A 20,454-nucleotide genomic window follows, 5' to 3' on the forward strand; every position below is an offset into this window, starting at 1 on the left:
GTAACTAATCAGAGGCAATTATCGATTGTTCACATTTACTGAACGATTCTTTAAATTAGATCGTAAAATCTACCTTTTAGATCATTTTATCCTATTTAGCAATCGACCAAAGAATCGTTCACTATCGATTAGCCTTCATAAATGGCGAATTTTCTGTACAATTAGATATTAAAAATTACATCAAAAGATCGCATTTTCTGGAAAAAATTGTACCATTAATGGGCGCCTTTAAACAGAAATTTGTGTTCTTCAAGGGGTTCTGTGGGGGTTTGCTAAGGATAAAAACCGCCACTTACCTGGGGCTTCTATCAGCCCCCTGTAGCAGTAATGTCCCGCGCCGTCCTTCTCCGATCTGCCGTTCTCCGCCGCTGGCACCGGGCATTATTCGTCTGGCACCGCCGAATAATGCACGCCCCGTTCGTGTCATCAGAAGCTTACTCACTACTGACTCTGGTTTGTATTCCTCTCCCAAGGTCACATTCTCTAGTGGAGTGATCACATAACGATCCTCACATTGGGCTCTATTCACAAAACCATGTGTGGTAACTCTTTTTTTGGTTAAAAATTACCTCCAGTGTTGATTCACTACAAATAGTGAAAATAGTGAGTATTCACTAAAAATGTACCAAGTGTCATAAATGTTTGATAAAAGTATGGTAAAACAGGTGATAAAACTGTCAGTAATCTGTACGGAAATAAAGCTTTTTTGACCACTGTAGGGCAGCCCATTTACTTGCCACCCATTACACAGAGACGACCCAGAAAAGCCTGTCACATTTAAAATGGGACCTCAACTCTTGCACAGGACAGAAGGAAAACATATAGAAATGCACCCCGTATGTACATAGAGAGTTTAGCCTGTCTAATTCCCCCTCATCTGTGAATAATCACAACTGTAATTTGAGCTCTCAGTTGTGCCAGCTGGCTGCCTCAGCAGAGCAGCTAATGTGTAAACACAGGATGTTAACCCTATGTCTGCTTCCATGAAAGCAGGAAGTACATACACTGGAGATTTTTTGCTGGATTTGTATCAGCTGTAACAAATGTTTTTTCTTTAAAGGTAATTATGCTGTTGTTTATCTTTTAGAGCAGAGAGGAATTTCCTCCTCGGCATCTATTAAATAATCTAAAAGACTGTACGAGGTCTGAAAGTGCGCCTTGAGATTAGACACACTCATCTTTTCTGCCTTCTATGTAAAATTGGGTACTTATCCGTTAGCCGGGCGCATCCGGCAGGTGGCGCTGTTGATGTTAATTCCAATCATAATTACTTCACGTCAACCTGTGAATGTAAACCGCCGGATGCGCCCGGCTTAAACAGATCAAGCCGCCGGCTTGCTTCGTGAGTGTCTCGCTCTCCTTCCCCTCTTGCCCTCTCTCGTATGAGCCTTGGGGAGGGGACATGCGTGTCCCCCCAGAGTCGTTCATCGCGGCATTGCGACGAACGACTCTGGGGGGACACGCATGTCCCCTTCCCAGTGTTCTATAGGAGAGAGGGCAAGAGGGGGAGAAGAGCGAGACACAAAGCAAGCCGGCGGCTTGATCTGTTTAAGCCGGGCGCATCCGGTGGTTTACATTCACAGGTTGACGTGAAGTAATTATGATTGGAATTAACATCAACAGCGCCACCTGCCGGATGCGCCCGGCTAACGGATAAGTACCTAAAATTGCCATAAACTCAAGCAAACAAAGCTCAAAAGGCTCCATCCTGAAGGCCAAAAGCAGAGAAGTGATAATTATCACCTACCATTTGTAGGTGATAAAAAAATCCTTAATTAACACCAACTTTTCAATTGAGAATCTAAATTGGAGATACATTTTGAGGTAATTACCACACTTTAAGGGCTGGAACCCACAGGAGCGCTTTTGGCAGCGTTTTGGCAGCACTGCGATACGCTAGCAGTTTGCCAAAACGCTGGGCTAATGTTAATGGATGGGGCAACTTCCACAGGAGCGTTTGCGTTTCTCAGAAACGCAAACGCAGGACCTGCAGCATTTTGGGAGCGTTAGCGCTTCAATGTAAAGTATTGAACCGCTAGCGGAAACGCTCAGCAAAACCTAAACTGAGCGGTTTTGCTAGCGTTTTGCGGTTCAGCACACTGTAACAAAATGAAAAATAATTCACAGGACCAATCAGGATAAAAACGCAAAATGCAAAACGCTAGGCACCCGCTGGGGAAAAAAATACAATGTTGCAAAACACGACCAAAAACGCGCATGAATCCGCTTGCAAACCGCTCAGATAAAACGCTAGCGGTTGCGTTTTGCGTTTGCTGATTTCAGTGGGTTCCAGGCCTTATCTCACTTTTACCGCATGAGGTAATTAAGGGAGAAAAAAATGGTGAATTTGAAAATGGAGATATTTTGGTCCGTGTTTATCACTACCTAATTTAACTCATGCGGTAACTCATTGAGAATAGAGCCCATTGGCGTGGAAGTTACCTGTATGCGTGACATAATAGAAATTGGTATATTGTACGGCTTGTCAGTCTGCCCAAACTTTCTATTTGCCAAGCCCCTTCCCCCTGCGCACTGCATGGGCTCCACACCTCCAGGATGCTGAGCTGCAAATGGGAAACATCTGGGGAGCGCTGGCTCAGGCCGCTTCTCATTGGCTGCTTGCGAGGGGCCTGGGCTGGCGCTTTAAATCTGTGACGTCACGGGCCGCGGCTGCTCCAGGCTTGCAGGGTATCTTTGCGAGGACTCGAGCTGCAGCAGTCGCCGGATCTGCAGTGCAAAGTCGATGATCGGAGAGAGGTAAGATTTCACGCGATTCCCCTGTTTGGCGAAGCAATGCGGTGCATCGGTCTCTGCAGGGTGTGGATCTGGCTGCGATCATCAGGGGCCGAGAGGCGGCACAGACACAATGCCAGACGCGGGCAGTGGATGTGCTGGGGAAGAGGTATTGTGCACAGGGGGGAGTGGTTACATGGAAGATGGACACGATGTACAGGAGAGGAGGGCCAGTCTATTGTGTATTTGTAGGTAGATGCTCAGTGATCATGCTGTGCCCTCTAGTCAGGTAACAGCATTGCAGTCTATACAGTCAAAATACAGCTCTGATTGTGTAATCCGCAATAGGCCATGTATGTCATGTTTACATGCTTCTCTTCTTAATCCAGAAGGCAATATTAAAATGATCCAGAGACTCCCCTGTGAACCCAAATTCATCACACAGAATGTAGCACTATAGCTGGGCCTTGGAATCTGCTAATCTTTGATCCAGAGTTAACAACACAGCTGAGCTCTGAAATCTGTGGCCATCTGCTGTCCACAGTCCGCATTAATAAATGAATATTTTGGCTCATCAGTACTGACCTAATCTTAACATAATGTCAATGAAATAATTTTAAAGATTTCTCATATTTTCCAAAGATGCAATAATGTCCTATTATGTAGCAGTTGGTTTATTTTGAATCACAAAAGGTGTGTGTGTGTTTTGTAACAAAATGATACAATATTGCAATAGTTCTTCCATTCATCAAATCTGCGCCTCTTCCCTACCTCTGAGGTCAGCCTTTTGGCAACCTGGACCTTGTGAAAGATGTGAGGAAGTTACACAATAAATGCAGCAGGTTTCACAAGTATGAAAGTTACCCAAAATGCAGATGTCATCACAGCATTGTTGGGTGTTGCTGCTATTTTGCTCCAGTTGCGCAATGTGGAATTGTGGGACGTGGAGAACAGCTGTTAAGTTGCTGCTGTGTTCATTTACTGTCAAGAATGTTGGAATTTCTCTTGGGATGTTATCACAGAAGAAAATGAACCCTTTGGCTTTTATTTACGGTTTGTGAAGTAACGGGCAGCAGTTCTATTGATTATTGCAGCAGTCAGTTAATCTGTATAATTTAGCTGTTTTCATCTTTCCTCAAGACTGTTGATGTTTTGCGAGCTTGTGAGGACTGAAGGAATTTGAGGTTAATGTGCTATTATGGGGGGATATTTTCTTACAATACACACAGCTGACTTCCTTTCCAGTAATTCCTGCGGACAATACTACCAACTGTCTTTCGTAATCCTGCTTTAGCTGGGACGCTGGATAAAGTGGAGCATCAGCCTGCACAGTATTGTCACATTTTTATATCTGTGAAGGTGTATGGAGGCACAGGAGGGATTAAAGATTAAGAGAACCTGTGTACAGATAGGTTCTACACTGTTAAACCGTTTATGAAGTGGGTAAAATAAAGGTGGCCTTGTTATAATGCAACCAGTGCCATTAGGTAACCACAGAGACCTTTTATTTACCAATCTGAATATGCCGCCACACCATTCATCTCTTCCACTCCACTACCTGGCTGTGCATAGCAGGCCCTGTCATTCACCGTAGTGCTCGGCCAGTTATAGGGTGGAAGTGCAGTCATGAATATGGGTGAGGGGGAGGATGCGTGTGCTAATTCCAGAAACTTCTTGTTTAGGAATTAACATGTGAGAGTTGGCAGTTCAGCAAGGGACATTAAAGTCTTAAGCGATGTTTATATTTTGGATAAAATGTCTTCCAGTCACCTATAAAATGTGGGGCTCAAATTAATTCACGAGGTGCCAACAGGAAGAGGAAGTGGCTGCAGAATACCTGACCAAACCACTGCTGTGTGGTAACGTGGGCTGTGCTCCTTTTAATGGCTCCTCACTGTCCTGCCTGGTCAATTATAAACACCCTGCAAATTGCCCCAAAGCTAAGTGGAGCGAGCATTGCAGATCCTGTGTTTTAAAAGGTATGCAACCCCATAAGCATTACAGGTGTAAATATTTATGGACTTTGGTTCACCATTGCAAGTATTATTATTTTTTTTACAAGAAAATAGTTACCCATTTAAAAAGGTGATTTGGCCTTTAAGGCTGTGTACACACTCTCAATTATTGTCCCTAGCATTATTGTCCTTACTTTTTCATGCCACCCGGCTGGAAAAAATTTCTGAGGAGAACACTGCGCTATGATTAAGGAGACATGAGTTGGCTCTGATACGCGTGAGCTGTTTTATGTTGTTGGTCTACATTGCTAAATAAAAAATGGCGTTTTAATCTACTTCCGGTGCAGCGGGATTTTTCTCTTCTACAATACATATGGCTTGCTGGTGTCCTGCTTCCGACCTAGGAGTGGAGTGGTTGTAGCGACCTGCCCTGTTTCATCTGTACTTTGGGAACTTGTAATTTCTAAATAAATATTTATGCACAAAAGCAAATTTGATAACTGTATGGGATATAAAAAGTAGGAAACTACATTTTTATTGAATATTATGTCAGAGTTTAATACCGCTTTAAAAGACCAGACACGCACCTGCCTTCAGGTGGGAGTACTACTGCTATTATGTGTGAATTAAACACTGCTAGAGAATTAATTCCTGCCCACCGATGATTGAGCACAATTTTCCATCTGGTGGAAACAAATTCATTGATTTTTAGACAGAAATTGATCAATCAGGCAATGTTTGTGTTACCAATATCACAGCAGATTCAATCACAGTGATTGAATCTGCTGCATATCGTTGGTAAAACCGAGTAGTGTATGGCCTGCTTCATTACTGTACTTCTCTAGCATGTCCCTGTCTTTTAATAGCCTTACAGCTGTGTATTCACAATACAGTTTGCCTCACTAACATACAGGGCTGTACCAAAACACATGGTGCAGGTACAGGTCTGCAGAGAGGCAGGGGTATGACTAAAAATCATAGGGCCTCTGATATGACAGGTGCCATATTAGACAAACAAGTGTCATCATCATTCCCCTCACCTTTTCTGTTACAAATGTGGTCATCTTGACACCTCTCCCCTCCCCTTTCTCTATATCCTTTTACCCCCCCCCCCCCCCCCCCACTTCCACCCCTCTCCTGCTGTAACAAGTATGGCCACCATAACTCCTACCCTCTTCCCCATAACAGTTGCGGTTTTGTGGCCAACATGTCCCCCAACTACCCCTTTGCATAAGCAGAAGAGCACATGATGTGTAACTGCTCCAGTGCTGGGTCCGCTCTCCTCTTCACTGCCTTCTGCAGCTATCCACTGACACACAGTCATGTGCAACTTCCCAGTGTTCCTGCATGTCATGTGACATGCAGGGGACACTGGGAGCCATGCAAGGCTATACATCAGCCGGTAACTGCAGACTGCAGTGAGGATGACAAGGGATCTAATGCTGGAGAGGGTAAATGGCCTGTGCTCCGCTGCTCTGGCATTGGAGGGGGGTGGGGGTGGGGGGAGTACATGAGGGGGTCTGCTCTGCCAGTAATTATGGCACTGGCGAGAACTTTAGCTACAGCAATATGATATATCACTGTTAGACTTCTGTGAGCAGCACCTTGTGTATCTTCAGGTTATTGCTATACATCTCTATGTTGCTAGAGATCTGCATGCATTTGCCTTCCTGTCTACGTAAGCTGTTTTTATTTGTTTTGTGTATCAAGTTAATTTTACAGTACCAAGGAAAATGATATAAATTAATGATAATCACTATGCACAGCAGGGAAATCTTTTCAAGAACCTCGTCACCTAAGGCATTGCAACAACTCTGCAGCTGAAAATAGCATAGTCTACTCAGCAAGGCACACTATACACCTGCCTTCTGCCAGTCCCCTGCCCCTCTAGGCATCATATCGTATATAAAGATATCAAGATACAGTATTTACCATACATGTATGCAAAAGGCAAAGACAGAGAGATTGGCTTCAAAAAGGAAATGAAAAACTAAACTCAAACTAAGCATTTTGCCAAATACAGCAATGTACGGTAAATACTGTATCGTGATATCTTTCTATAGAATATGATGCCTACAGGGGACTGGGTGTGGCAGAAGGCAGGTGTGTAGTGTGCCTTGCAGAGTAGGCTATGCTATTTTAGTTTGTTTAGTTTTTTGTTTCCTTTTTAATGCCAAGCTCTCACTCTGTCTTTGCCTTTTGCATACATGTTAAATGATTGCTGAAAACTATTTTGATGCTATTTGAGAAAGTAGAGGAAAACCTTTTCCACAAACTAAGTTATATTTGAAGAATGAATTTGAATCACTCATGTACGTGTATGTCCAGTTCTCAATATGGGAGCAGAATTTTTTTTTTCAAAGATACTATTTGATTTTAGGAATGATTACCATTCAGCCATGCTGTTTAGTTCTATGGAGAAGAGGTTGGTTATAAAGGGAGAACCTGCAAGGAGTCCTGAACCATAGATGTTGTTCCTGTTAGTAGATGGTGATGTGGCAGAATCACTAGACGATGATGTGGGACACCTGTAAAGATGCTACATGCTCTGTACATAGCTGAAGAGCACAGGTTTTTCTGGAGGCCAGGAGGTGCCAGTGTAAAATCTTAATGGGAACTTCAAGGCCAATAAGGTCTTTTTGGCACTAAAGCAAATGATTGGTATCTGGCAGGTAAATCCAACAGAAAATCTAGCAGAAAATGGTATGGTGTGTAATAGGCTTTAGCTTTCTAGAGGCTCAATCGTCAGACAGTAGAAGGGGATCTATAAGAGGAATTCTGTACAGTGGGCTTAATAGATCCTAAAAGTCAAGTATCCAGTGTGCCTTTACAACCTTGTCCATGCAAATATTTGTAAATGTACTTCCCCCTTCCTGACTGCTATGTCACCTTGTGGGAGGGGATGCAGGATGGCACTGCTGGTCACCACACCACCCAGTGTAGGTGGTGGGAAGGGGGCATGGCACAGCCACCACTTAACCACCATGCAGATCAAGAATGGAACAGGAAAGGCCATTTTCCAGAGCAAGAGTGGGGGTTGAGAGTTAACATGACGGTATCGGTAAAATGACCAATATTATACTATCAGTATTAGTCACTGCCCAATAGTAGAATATTATTATTATTTATATAGCGCCAACATCTTCTGCAGCGCTGTACAGAATATATAGTCTTGTCACTTAACTGTCCCTCAGAGAGGCTCACAATCTAATCCCTGCCATAGTCACATGTCTATGTATGTATTATAGTCTAAGGCCAATTTAGGGGGAAGCCATTTAACTTCTCTGTATGTTTTTGGGATGTGTGAAAAAACCCACATAGACGCAGGAGGAACACACAAACTCCATGCAGATAGTGACCTGGCTGGGACTTGAAACAGTAGCCTAGCACTGCAGGGCAAGAGTGCTAACCACTATGCCACAGTGCTGTCCATTGGTTATTTACTAGTGCCATCATCGGGCACCCAGATGACTGCAGCGCCTGTGTATTCACCAGAGCATGGTGTCTGGTGTGTGTTGTCATTGCATGTTGGGCATTGCTAGTGAACATGGTGTGCCTTTCTCTATCTTGGTATAATGTATCTAGAATATTGCTAGTATTGCTGTGTAACTGGTGAAACAAGCAATGTGCAGACACTTTCCCCTCTCAGCTGCAAACTGCTTAGCTATTTTTATATCTGTACAGAGAACTGAAACTTTTCTTGCTCCACCTACAAGCTTAGTGAGCCCAGATTTGGGGAAAGAAAAACACTGCATATACTTCTCAAAATAAAAATGAAATGTTTCCAGCTCTCGCAGATTTCCCGGGACAGGCAGTATGTTGAAAGGCTAGCCTCTGTAAAATGCTGTTTACATTGCCAAACTCCACTGACGGAATGTTTCTGGTTATGTACAATTCAGGTGTTTGTTTCTCGTGTGTGTTTGTGTATTACTGGGGGAATATTGTAACATTTCAAAGCCAAACTGTAAATGTTTTCCTAGCCCTGCACAGGCAGTCGGTGGCGGATCTCGTTTTCATTTCTGTTGCCCTTTTTAAGTCTCCAACACACACTAAATGGTTCTCAGCCGAGATGGCAGACCAGAACCATATCTGCTGAGAATCTAGTGTGTGTGTGTGTGTCATCCCGCCAGATTGCATTGTTTTCCTCCTTTCCCCTCCTGCTCGAGGCCACTTTGTTGTACCTCCTTCATAACAACAGATGTGTTGCTAGCCTGTAAGCTAGTAATGCATCTGTACAGCACTCTGCCCCAAACTGTCATCCAAAGGGTTCAAGTTCTGATCCTTGCAAGTGACCGTAATCGTGTGTAAGCACTCCTTTTCAATGATGTATTGTGTTTTTCTTATTTGCTCCCTACCCTACCCCTATTCATAGCTATTTTGGCTGAAGATGCAGCATACAGTGCTTTTAAAGAGACACTGAAGCGAAAAAAAAAATGATATTATGATTTGTATGTGTAGCACAGCTAAGAAATAACACATTAAGATCAGATACATCAGTGTAATTGTTTCCAGTACAGGAAGAGTTGAGAAACTCCAGTTGTTATCTCTATGCAAACAAGCCATTAAGCTCTCCGACTAAGTTAGTAGTGGAGAGGGCTGTTATCTGACTTTTATTATCTCAACTGTAAGTGAACTGTTTACTTTTTCTCTGCTAGAGGAGAGGTCATTACTTCAGACTGCTCTGAAAGACTCATTTTGAATGCTGAGTGTTGTGTAATCTGACAAACACTGGTCCACATGACAGCCCAGGGGCCCTTGTTGTGTAATCGGCACATATTATAGAATGATGCAATGTTAGAAAAAACACTATATACCTGAAAATAAAAGTATGAGAATATTTTCTTTGCTGCTAATCTTCTAGTAATTATTCATAGTACACAACCAATTCACTATATCATATTTTTTTTTTCGCTTCAGTGTCTCTTTAAATAGTACCTACCATGTAGTAGAACATTTTATATACCTAAAAACGCCAACCGGGAAGCATCCACCACCATAAACGATCACATTTGTATTGAACATGTCCAAGGTTATGAATTGTGAAAGCCAAGTGCATAGGAACAAATGCATTTAAACTGGGTATGTGCAATTTCTCAAATCGCATATGCCCAGTAAAAGGAAGCATTTGTGCATGTCTGTCTTCATCTATGAAAGATTGTGTCCTTTTACTGGGCATGCTCGGTTCATATACCTGTGCATGCCCAATTCAAAGGCGCTCCTTCCCAGCCATGGGTCCAGTTCAGTGTCAGGAACGAAGAAGCTGCAGCACGGTTGGGGGGCCCTGGTGGACACGGACACCGGGAAAAGTGTTTTATGGTATATATGGACATGCCACTATTTGTGCTTTAACATTTTTGTTTCCAGTGTACAGTGCGAAAAAGGCCTAAGTCTGAATGGTGTCATTCATATTTTTTTTTTTTTCAAATGGTATACAAATGTGGAAGTGTGAGGGCTGGTGCACACCGAGCGGCTTTTTCAGCGTTTCTGCAGCCGCTTGCGGCTGCGGATCCGCTTGGTCAATGTATCTCAATTGGGTGGTGCACACCAGAGCGGGAGGCGTTTTGCAGAAACGAATCCTCCTGGGGTGAGGCATTTTTTTGGATTTCGGATGCGTTTCTGCCTCAATGTTAAGGATAGGAAAAACGCAAACCGCTCTGAAAAACGCCTGTTCAGAGCGGTTTTGCCGGCGTTTTTGTTACAGAAGCTGTTCAGTAACAGCTTTACTGTAACAATATATGAAATCTACTATACTGAAAACCACAGCAGCAATACGCAAAACGCTAGCAAAACGCCATAGAAAAATAAAAAAAAAGCGTTTCAAAATCTGCTAGCGGTTTTTGGTGTGCACCGGCCCTAAGTGAGCGTAAAGGGGCCCATACACTGAGCCGATTTTCTGGCCGACCGATCGATCCAGATCGATCGATTAAAAATCGGTTGGCCAATCGACCGATCGATGGCCGATTTCGATCGATTTCGATGGATTTCTGTCGAACTGGCAGGATGGAAAATTTAGGTCGATCTGATGAGATTGCTTATCATTTTGCATTGGCCTTAATGGAAATCTGATGGCAAAAAAATGCCATCAGATCGAATTTCAATAGATTTCAAACTGAAATCTATTGGAATTCTATCCTGGTAAAAAATGTTCTTAAAACGCATCAGATAGATCATCAGATGCATTTCTTATCTATCTGCTGCCAATCTGACGAGTGTATGGGCACCTTTAAGGTTGTTTTGATTACATTCTACACCAAAATGTTTCTTTCTAGTTTCTCTGCCGGTCTCCTCATATTCTGGAGTAAACACTGCCATAGAGGAGCACTGTCCTGTCAGTGGAGATAGCTGGAAAGATTACACAAGCTTCTGAACCACTATTTATACATGCTGAAAATGGCAGTCTGTTTGCATTTGTAACTCTATAGAATAACAATAGAATCTTTGTTGTTACCTATTGGTCAGCAGATTAACCCTCAAGTAGTGGACAATCTGAGGAAGATTGTCCATTGTGAGTAAATATTTAACTCTGTCTACAAGCTTTAGGGGTTAGAACATATACCGTACATTTTAATGGCTGCCCTAAGTCCAGTAGTTCAAACCCAGGAGCTTGCATCTTTAAATCATCTACATGGCCACTGTCATATTTCTGTTCTGACTGATTCCATTTCTCATATTAATTTTTAAGGGAATTTTCTCTCCACTTCAGCCTCCCTAGACCTAACCCTCTGACCTTTCCATGGTGATGGGCATATACAATAGACCTAATTACTATTGCCTTTCACACCAGCCTCCTTTGCAGCATAGTATTTGCTAATAGATGACAGGTGCTATTTACACAAAAATAAAGAAAAAATCTGGAGACAAACGGACAGTGCCTGCCTTCCAAGCAGCATTCTATTTACTACTTAACAGGTGCACCTGAAACATAAAGGGCTGGTACTCATGCCCAACTGATGTTACCCGTCGGGGATCAGGAGCTGATCCGCTTGGGTGACATCACTGGGAGTCGGCTGTGTAGCTGACAACTCGCTGTGTTGCTATGTCGGGGGCGGAGGGATTACGATTGGCGCATGCGTGACATCACGAGGCAGGTGGTGGAGCAACATGAACAATGGAATTGGCGGGGGGAGGGGGGGAAATGTTGTTGCTGGGGTTGAGAAGATCAGTCTGGTGGATTACTTGCAGGTTGGGGGTCGTCGGGTGCTGTACATGCCTTATTGTCTGCTGGGACGGTCATCATTGCCTGCCTCAGCCAACTTAAATCAGGTTGGTGTACGAGGAAAAGGCCATGGCACATGCTGCTAATCTCAACTGACAAATTTGGCCATAACCTAGAAGATCAGAAAAATAACCGATATATCCAGGTTGTGGCCTCAGTTTGAAAAAATAATCGAATCGGAAAGTCAATCGGCTTCCAATATCAAGTAATGTATGGGCACCCTTAGTCACCTGGCCTCTTTGTTAGGAAGTGGGCAAGGATTCCAGGAGAGGTGGCAGCCAGTTCCCTGGACACTCACCAAACCCTAGACGCCTGATCCAGGTGTGGTCATTGTTTCAACATAGTAACAGCTGCTTAGTATCTTTGTAGCAGCGACTAGTCACAAACCCCAGATTGTAGCAAGCAGCATTTTTCTACTCTGCAACAACATGCACAGGGATAGTGTCAAATAGCGCCATAAACTCAATGTGCTTTCCAAGCATAGAGATCTACACATCCACGGCTTCATGCTCGTAAACCATTGCAGTGCAATTGGCCTTTATTGTCCCATTCAGCCTGAGCTGTCACTCCGCTTCTTGGTGTGAACCTCACACAGATCCTCTTTCACACAGGCGCCCTTCAGGTAAAATTAGTATGTTGTTTTTTTTTTTTACATAAACACAATCGCAAAATAAACCCCTTCCTTGGAGTGCTTGGATACAGTTGTGAGACCTGTAAAAACAATAGCAGTGTTTGACTTCATTCTATCTCTCAATCTTCCTGAAAAGACTCTGTATACTCTCTGCGGGACATCTTTTGTGAAGCAATATTCTTACAATGGAAATGCCGTCACATGTTATTGTGTAGTGCAAAACAGATGTCTACTAGATTATAGAAGGCTAGTCACTGTGAACACAAATACCAACAATGAGCTGGCGCCCCAGGAAACATTAACCTATAGAAAATTCGGTGCAGCTTGAGATGTTAAATATCTTGGGTCTTTACACACAATTCACAAGAGGTATCCCTTTGAAAAACGCCTATCTTAAGTTCAGACTGCTAAAATTAACTACGCTGTATATTAGGAGGCACCACCCTATTAGCCTGTAGATACTGGCTGCTAGCTTATGTCAGTGGCATAGCTTTTTCCACCATCTTCCCCTACATAACAATTGCATAATACAGTGTGCCAAATCCTGATCTACCAAGCAAAGCCACCACATTAGAGGTGTAAGCAGAGGGAGGAAACCATTTACCATGTACCGGAGGTGACATGATGAGATAGACGTGTATGTATAGTGCCTACAATGCAATTTATTATGCTTTGTTCCTTTTCTTCTTTTTCTGCCTGAAAGAGTTAAACATCAGGTGTGCAAGTGACAGTTTTTCTCCAGTCGGGACCTAGTCAGACTATGGTGTAACCGTCCAATGATGGGAATTACAGCCATAAAACGCTTCCCTGGAAGAGGACCGCTTTTGAGAGCAGGGGATCGATTTAAAAAAAAAAAAAGTTCAACCGTTTATATATTTTAGCTTATGGAATGATGAAAGACTGTCAGCATATGAGACAATACAACATTAAACATACAATTTTATTTTTTTATTTTTATACACATAAAATAAAAGTGCAAGATTCTAAAAGTCATTTTTAGGAGCAGGAGGATAGATAACATTGTTCATACCATTCATTTTTCATCTTGGGTTTCCTTTAGTGATTACTGCTATTCAAAGGACATGTAGTGATCAGTATCACTATAGCAGCAATGAAGACCGCCTGGCCAGGGTTTTTTTTAATAGTAACAAACCATATATGATACACACCATGCAATTTTCACTTGTCAGATCAGACAAAAGATTTGCAGCCTACTAACTGCCAGCAGCCACTCCAAATCGATCTTTCTCGATCTGGAAAAGATCGAGAAAGATAGAACAAAATACTGGCTGTTGTGTGTATATGTCCTTTCGATCAAAGTTTGATCACTATCCAATCCATTCAAAATGGAAATCTGATTAATTAAAAACCACACATACGTGTGTATGCTAGCTTCTTCTATATCCGATCGATGTCAGATCTGAATATCTCATCACCTGCTCAAATGGGGTCTGATGGGAAACTTGTATGGTGTGTACTAGGCTCTACATTTAAAGAGGACCTGAACTCTAGTCTGCTAATTACCTCTTATCTGTGACTAACCACAACTGTAATTTGATCATTCAGCTATGTCAGCTGGCTACCTCGCAGAGCAGCTAATTTGTAGACACAGGATAGGTTAACCTTGTCTGCTGCCATGAAAGCTGGAAGTAGACACGCTGCAGAATTATTGCGGGATTTGTGTCAGCTGTAACAGACATGGTTTTTCTTTCTATTATGCTGTTGCTTATATTTTAGAGCAGAGAGGAAGTTCCGGTCCACTTTAAGCATTTGAGACTCCAATCCTTTATATCCGGCTATATTAGCTTCTGGGAATGCCTTTTGTTGATGCTAAAGAAAGATAATAACCCTTGGCCCTCAGATCATTTCTGACTGGCATCTGGTTTTACCTCAGCATAACCTTTCCTTCTGTCTTGTCACCTAGCTCAGGTCACAGACAGCCATGCAGATCACATGACCAGGGTGAAATGTAGAGGCAGCAAGAAATGAATCTGTCAGGGGAGGTAAAATTCCTCTGTGGCAATCAACTGTACTGTGAAGCAGGATGTGTTGTCAACTGAAAAGTTCACCAGCTCACTAGAGCCAGTGTCCAGCTTGCCTAGAGATGTAGCCTTTACTTGCTGGGGGATGGAAAGATAAATCTTTGAATATCAATGAGACTTGACAGGTCTGCTAATGTGGTATTTGGAGATCTTATGGCTATTCCTAGAGGGTGTACTGAGATGGCACTTTCAGTATTTCACTCAGGCATTCCTTATGACTGTGGAAAAAGCAAGCAGAACAATAAGTTGTAGCAGTATAAACAAAATTGTGAGTATAGTCTGCAGAGGTGCCATGTTTCTTCCAAATGTGTCACATGCTCCACCTTTGGCATAGCTGTAGATGTATCATGTTTGTTGGAAGAATTTTGTCTTGTGTGTTTATTAAAGCAGCCCAGCATACAGCTTGGCTTTTGCATAGTTATCTTGCAGCGATTTATAGAGCCTTTGTAGTCAGTGGCGTAGCTATGGAGCTCAGGGCCCCGGTGCGAGATTTACATTGCCCCCCCCCCCAAGCACTGTATACATAACACTTGATACGGCGCAAAAAAACCCGCCAAGGTCATCTACAGTATCAGAGGTGCAAGAAGGGAATGGGGAGCAGTTTGTTAATGATTACTACCGTTCAACGCATCTATAGAAGTGATTATTACCACCACAGGACCAATAACCAGCTTATACTTTGGTTTAGGAATGGCCCCATGGGGCCCCTCTGGCCCAAGGGCCCCGATGCGGTCGCTACCTCTGCACCCCCTATTGCTACGCCCCTGTTTGTAGTATAGAGACTGTAGTTGTCTCCCAATCAGTGTCTACATGTCTCCTGACTATTGCCAGCACTTCTCTCTCACTTTGGGGTCGGTAGGGGCTGCAGTCCCCAAGCTTGGTCATTCCCAGGACTGATGCCCCATGGATATGGATAAGCCTGGAAGGTCTCATGGTCCTTTTTCCTTCCCTTATCACAGGAAACGCTCATGCTCAGCCAAGCATTTATTTTCATTTGTAGCAAGAAGAGTGGTAGATGGGTTTCCACATACACATCCAACTGCTAATTGATATAGATTTAAGAATAGTATATTTATAGCGGTTTTCTCCCTGGGGACTCAAAGCTTCTGCGGTCTCAAAGGCTTGGGAAAAGAGGTGGGTTATTAGCCTTTTTTTAATGCTGTCCAGAGATGGAGCCTCTAGCACTGATTGTGGTAGAGTAGGGGCTGCATGGGAAAAGGCCTGAGCACCAAATGTTTTTCAGTGGATCCTGGGAATGACTAAATACATCTCATTTCCAGAGCAGCAGAGGTTGTGTGGAGGGGGTGTATCGTTTCCATAGATCTGCTAGGTACTTGGGTCCCATGTTGTTTAGAGCATTGAATGTCAGCAGGCAGACCTTAAAATGGATTCTCCACTTTGTTGTTAATCAGTGAAGATTCTGCAGTACTGGGGAGATTTCAGAGCTGGGGTGGGGTCATTGGCTAGGAGTCTGGCTGCTGCATTCTGTACTACTTGTAAGGGGCACAGAACTTTATTCAGTGATCTGATGAATAGAGCATTGCTGTAGTTCAGGCGGGAGGATTCCAATGCATAGACTAGAGTAGGTAGGTCTTCAGCTGGGATAAGGGGTTTAATTCGCTGTATATTTCTAAGATGGAAGAATGAGGATTTGATGACAGCCAATACCTGCTGTCTGAGTGTTAGTTTGCCATCCAGGATTACCCCCAGGTTTCTCACAGAAGCCCATATGCAATTAACTTTTTTCTCCTGAGTTATCCCCTAGGAGATAATTTTCATATTCTAATTTTAAAATAACTTTTAAGCATTTTACAATTGAAAAAGGACCTAAACATTGGTGAAAAAGTTCTCTCAACGTTATTTTGAGTATTTTCTTGCTTGCTGGTGGTTTAAAAGTCATTTTATGACAAGGTGTGAAAATATTACCTAGGAGAAAATTTGGGAGAAGTTAATTGCATATGGGCCAGAGTCTTTATACTGCACGGTATCTCCCCCAATTGCTAGTTTGAAGTGGGAAGACTTTTGGAATTTATCCATCATGTGTGGACCGCCTACCACAACTCCTCGGTTTTGTCAGAGTTCAGCCTCAACCAGCTGGTGTTCATCCAGTTTTGTAATTCCACTAGACAGGCATTGATGTATGCTGATGGGTTTTGTGTGCCAGGCTTGAAGGACAGATACATTTGTGTGTTGTCTTCGTAACATGGTATCCTAGGCCATAGTTCTGGACTAATTTGCTCACTGGGAGCATGTAGACTGCAAAGAGTAATGGTGATGGCACAGAACCCTGTGGGACTCCTTAAAGCTAATGTAACCCGGTTTAAAAAAAAAAAAAGCAGATACCTAAGGAGAGGGAAGGCTCGGTCCTAATGAGCCATCCCTCTCCTCTCCCGGTGCCCCCGGTGCTGCGCTGGCTCCTCCGTTCGTATCCCCCGCTGAGGGGACTTTGGAAGTCTTTCGGGAGCCGAGTCCTCCCAAAGACAGGCGGAGAACACGTCATAGAGGGCGTGTGCAGTGTAGAGCTGCCCGTCTTTGGGAGCACTCAGGCTCCTGAAGCATTTCCGAAGCCTCCCTTCGGCCGGGAGACAGCGGTATTTGACCGAAACGTGGGAGCCAGGACAGCAGCGGGCATTGGGAGAGGAGAGGGGAGTGCTCTATGGGACCCAGAGCCTCCCTCTCCTTAGGTGAGTATCTGACTTTAAAAAAAAAAAAACGGTTCCCATTAGCTTTAAGCAAGTGGCACTGGATTGATGCCGTGTGGGACTCCACAAGCAAGTGGCACTGGATTACAGTAGAGGGTGCCCAGGCACACTTTCTGTGTTTTTTGCCAGACAGGAAGGACTGAAACCAGCTGAGGACAGTACTCCAGTCCTTAGGGCTCATTCACAATTGTAAATGCTTTAAAATGCATGTAAAAACACATTAATTTGTCAGTGTATTTTTGTGCATTTCATTGTGCATTTCCATGCATTTCTATGCGTTTTACTGCATTGTCAAACCACTTTGATGTGATTGGAGGGAAAGGAAACCAGCTGATTCATGGGCTTATCTGCATGATCCATGAACTGAAACGCACTTAGAATGCATTACTATGCGCTACAGTGCGCTTTACCGTCACTCACAACACTTTGAAATGCACTGCTAAGCAACTCACCGCTGTACTGTGAATGTTCAAATGAAAGTCTATGGGCTTTCATATTACCATGTTTATCGCGCTCTATGTACAGTGCTTCAAAACTCACAGCAACTTATAGTGTGAATGAGCCCTAATGCTGGGAATACACGTTTCGTTTTTGCCTTCGTTTTAGCCTTTGATTCGTTCGGTAAACGAATCGAGTGTTGAAAACGTATGTGAAAATAGTCATAATCTCATTATAGTTTCGATTAATAGACCCCAAAAACGAACGACTAGTGATCGAACATGTTTGATATTATCTCTCTTTATCCATCTAATCGAACCATTGGTAGGCTTGATGGCTGTTCAGATCGATTATATATTAGTTTATGCCGTCCGTCCCTGTACTACATTTCGTTTCTTTGCAGCCTTCGATCATTGGAAAAACGAAACCATCAGAATCGAAAAAAAAAACCGAAACCGTGGGTGGTGATATTAACCGTACGGTCGCTTATTTCGGGATCGAAAAGGACAAAAGGCACAATCGAAACGAAGGTTTAAACAAAGGCAAAAACGAAACGTGTATTCCCAGCATTAGGTCCACAGCATTCCTATGTGCACTGCAGTCCTATGTCATGCTGCAGTCCTTCCATTGGAAGTCCTCTCACTACAATATGATCTGCAATGTGACCCCTGATGACACACAGCTGAGGTAGTGTAAGCACAGCTCATCATTCACTAGAATGTGGGACATCATTGCAGACGTTTCTATTTATATTATTGTGAGATTACATGCTTGTCTCTAGAATACAATCCTAGAATCACCCATGAGTCGTGCAGAAAGGTTCCTGCTTTAAGTCACACTTCTAGCACGGTAAAGAGGTGAGAATATGCATAAGGCATTACGCAAGTATAGCAATTACTGTGATATTTCGTGAAAAATTCAGTAAAATATGATTTACGCAAGTTTACTTGAATCTCAGTCCTAGCATAATCAGCGCTCCCATGTGTTCTAGTTAGACAGGAAGCCTTTCTGGTCTGTTAGTCATAGTGCAACTGTTGCTGCCTTTTGCCCCATCTTATTTGGCAATGCAGCCTCTCTCTCCAAGTGCATACATGTTTCCCTATGAGCAAGGATGGCATCACCGCAAATTCTTCACATCCTGTGGATGTAAAGGAGCTGCAGACATATAATTTCCAGGGACAGTAAAACAGATACTTGGCGAACTGGTGGCTGACGTTACATAAAATTACACATTCCTCAGATTCCTTAGCCCGTGTACTTGCCTGTGTCTGCCCTAATATATACCTTTTTATACAGCTATAGTCATATAAAACATCATAGTCTCGATAAAAAAGAGACCTACCATGTTTTCAACTCATTATATGTTTGAGAGAATATCTTGCTTATGCTTCTATTTATTTTTATTAATGATTTAAATAGTGTCATCATCTTCTGTAATGCATAAGAACTAGGAAACGGACATTAGTATCTAAAAATGCTGACATTGGTATAGAGCTGTTGGTACCTAATACAGAAGTGGTGCAGAATTGCTATACATAGTAGAGTCTTGGTTATCTGGCACTGATGGGGGATCGGCTGATGTATGCTTTCTGGGTGCTTGAGACTAAAATGTTAAAAGTAGGCCTAGCTAATACATTACAATATCTCTCACTCAATAAACATACTATAAACTGTATTAAATGTTGAAATACAGTAATTGAAAGTATGTGAACCTTGGAGGAGCCATGGAGCCCTATCTTTAAACATGAGCCCACAAACCACCTAAAAAGTTGTCCTTCTCCTCTGTGAGTATTGCCGGTGATTTGTGCTTCCTGATTGAGACTGCTGGCTAGTTGAGTTCCAGCGCGGGCGGCCCCCGATCAACGCACAGCACTTTTTACCAGTCCTCACTCCTGTGCAGGTGCAGTACAAGCTTCCCCTCAAGCTTTGGTAGAAATAGCCGCGCAAGTCGCCTGCACTGTAGAGCGAACTCAATCTGGCTTGGCTATTCCTGTTGGAGCCCGAAGGGAAGCTTGTACTGCACCTGCACAGGAGCGAGGATTGGTGAAAAGTACCGCGTGCTGAAGCCCCTACTTACCCCTACTTGCACGCCAACAATCCTTTTGGTGGATTTTCGGGTGCTGCCAGCGCTGGATCCTCTCTGCTGAGGACTGAGGGGATCCTCATTAGGATCCAGAGGCTTCCCCCTCCCAAGGTCCGTACACCCCCCATGGGACACTTATTTTTTTTTTTTTTTTTTCCTTTACGGCTCCCCTTTAAAACTGCAATTCTATGAAACTACAAGAGAGTTTATACTGATGTTCAAATGCATTAGCAATGTACAGTATGTTTGTCACTGTGTACGCAGCTAGTGGAAAATGATGCAAGCATTGTGCTTTGTGTACCCTCAGAAGTGATGGGTGTTATTTTGCTTATAGTTGAGAACTGTACGATTCTGTTATGTAGGAGAAACCTGTTGCCAGCATCATGTGGGTGTTTTGCAAAGTCTACATCTTTGTCTGTGTTGTGTTTTTTCATTTTTTTTTTTTCTCATCTATGTAAGCCAAAAAAAGTGAGTTGCACGTCTTGTGCATTTTGATGACATGTAGCTAGGTTTAGATTAGATTATTTTATTAAATTCAGGCAGGGGTGTGGACTGTGGAGCCTCGGATTTTACAGAGGTAAAAATCTGGCCTGTGTTTGGGGAATGTGTTGATATATGTGGTCAGTTCAGGAATGACTGGAAAGTGCTTGCTGA

At 43.1% G+C, this 20,454-nt stretch overlaps 1 protein-coding gene across 1 annotated transcript in view; it reads left to right on the forward strand.

Annotated features, from left to right (window-relative positions):
* The first annotated feature begins 2,644 nt into the window (after positions 1-2,644).
* The window catches only part of NCKAP5L (NCK associated protein 5 like), a 134,339-nt gene continuing 116,529 nt past the window's right edge, over positions 2,645-20,454 (forward strand). The window contains exon 1 of the mRNA XM_068267704.1: positions 2,645-2,757. The gene's annotated coding sequence lies outside the window, so the exon portion shown is untranslated. The remainder of the gene's footprint in view (positions 2,758-20,454) is intronic.

Source organism: Hyperolius riggenbachi, chromosome 2, assembly GCF_040937935.1.
Source record: "Hyperolius riggenbachi isolate aHypRig1 chromosome 2, aHypRig1.pri, whole genome shotgun sequence".
Lineage (NCBI taxonomy): Eukaryota > Metazoa > Chordata > Amphibia > Anura > Hyperoliidae > Hyperolius > Hyperolius riggenbachi.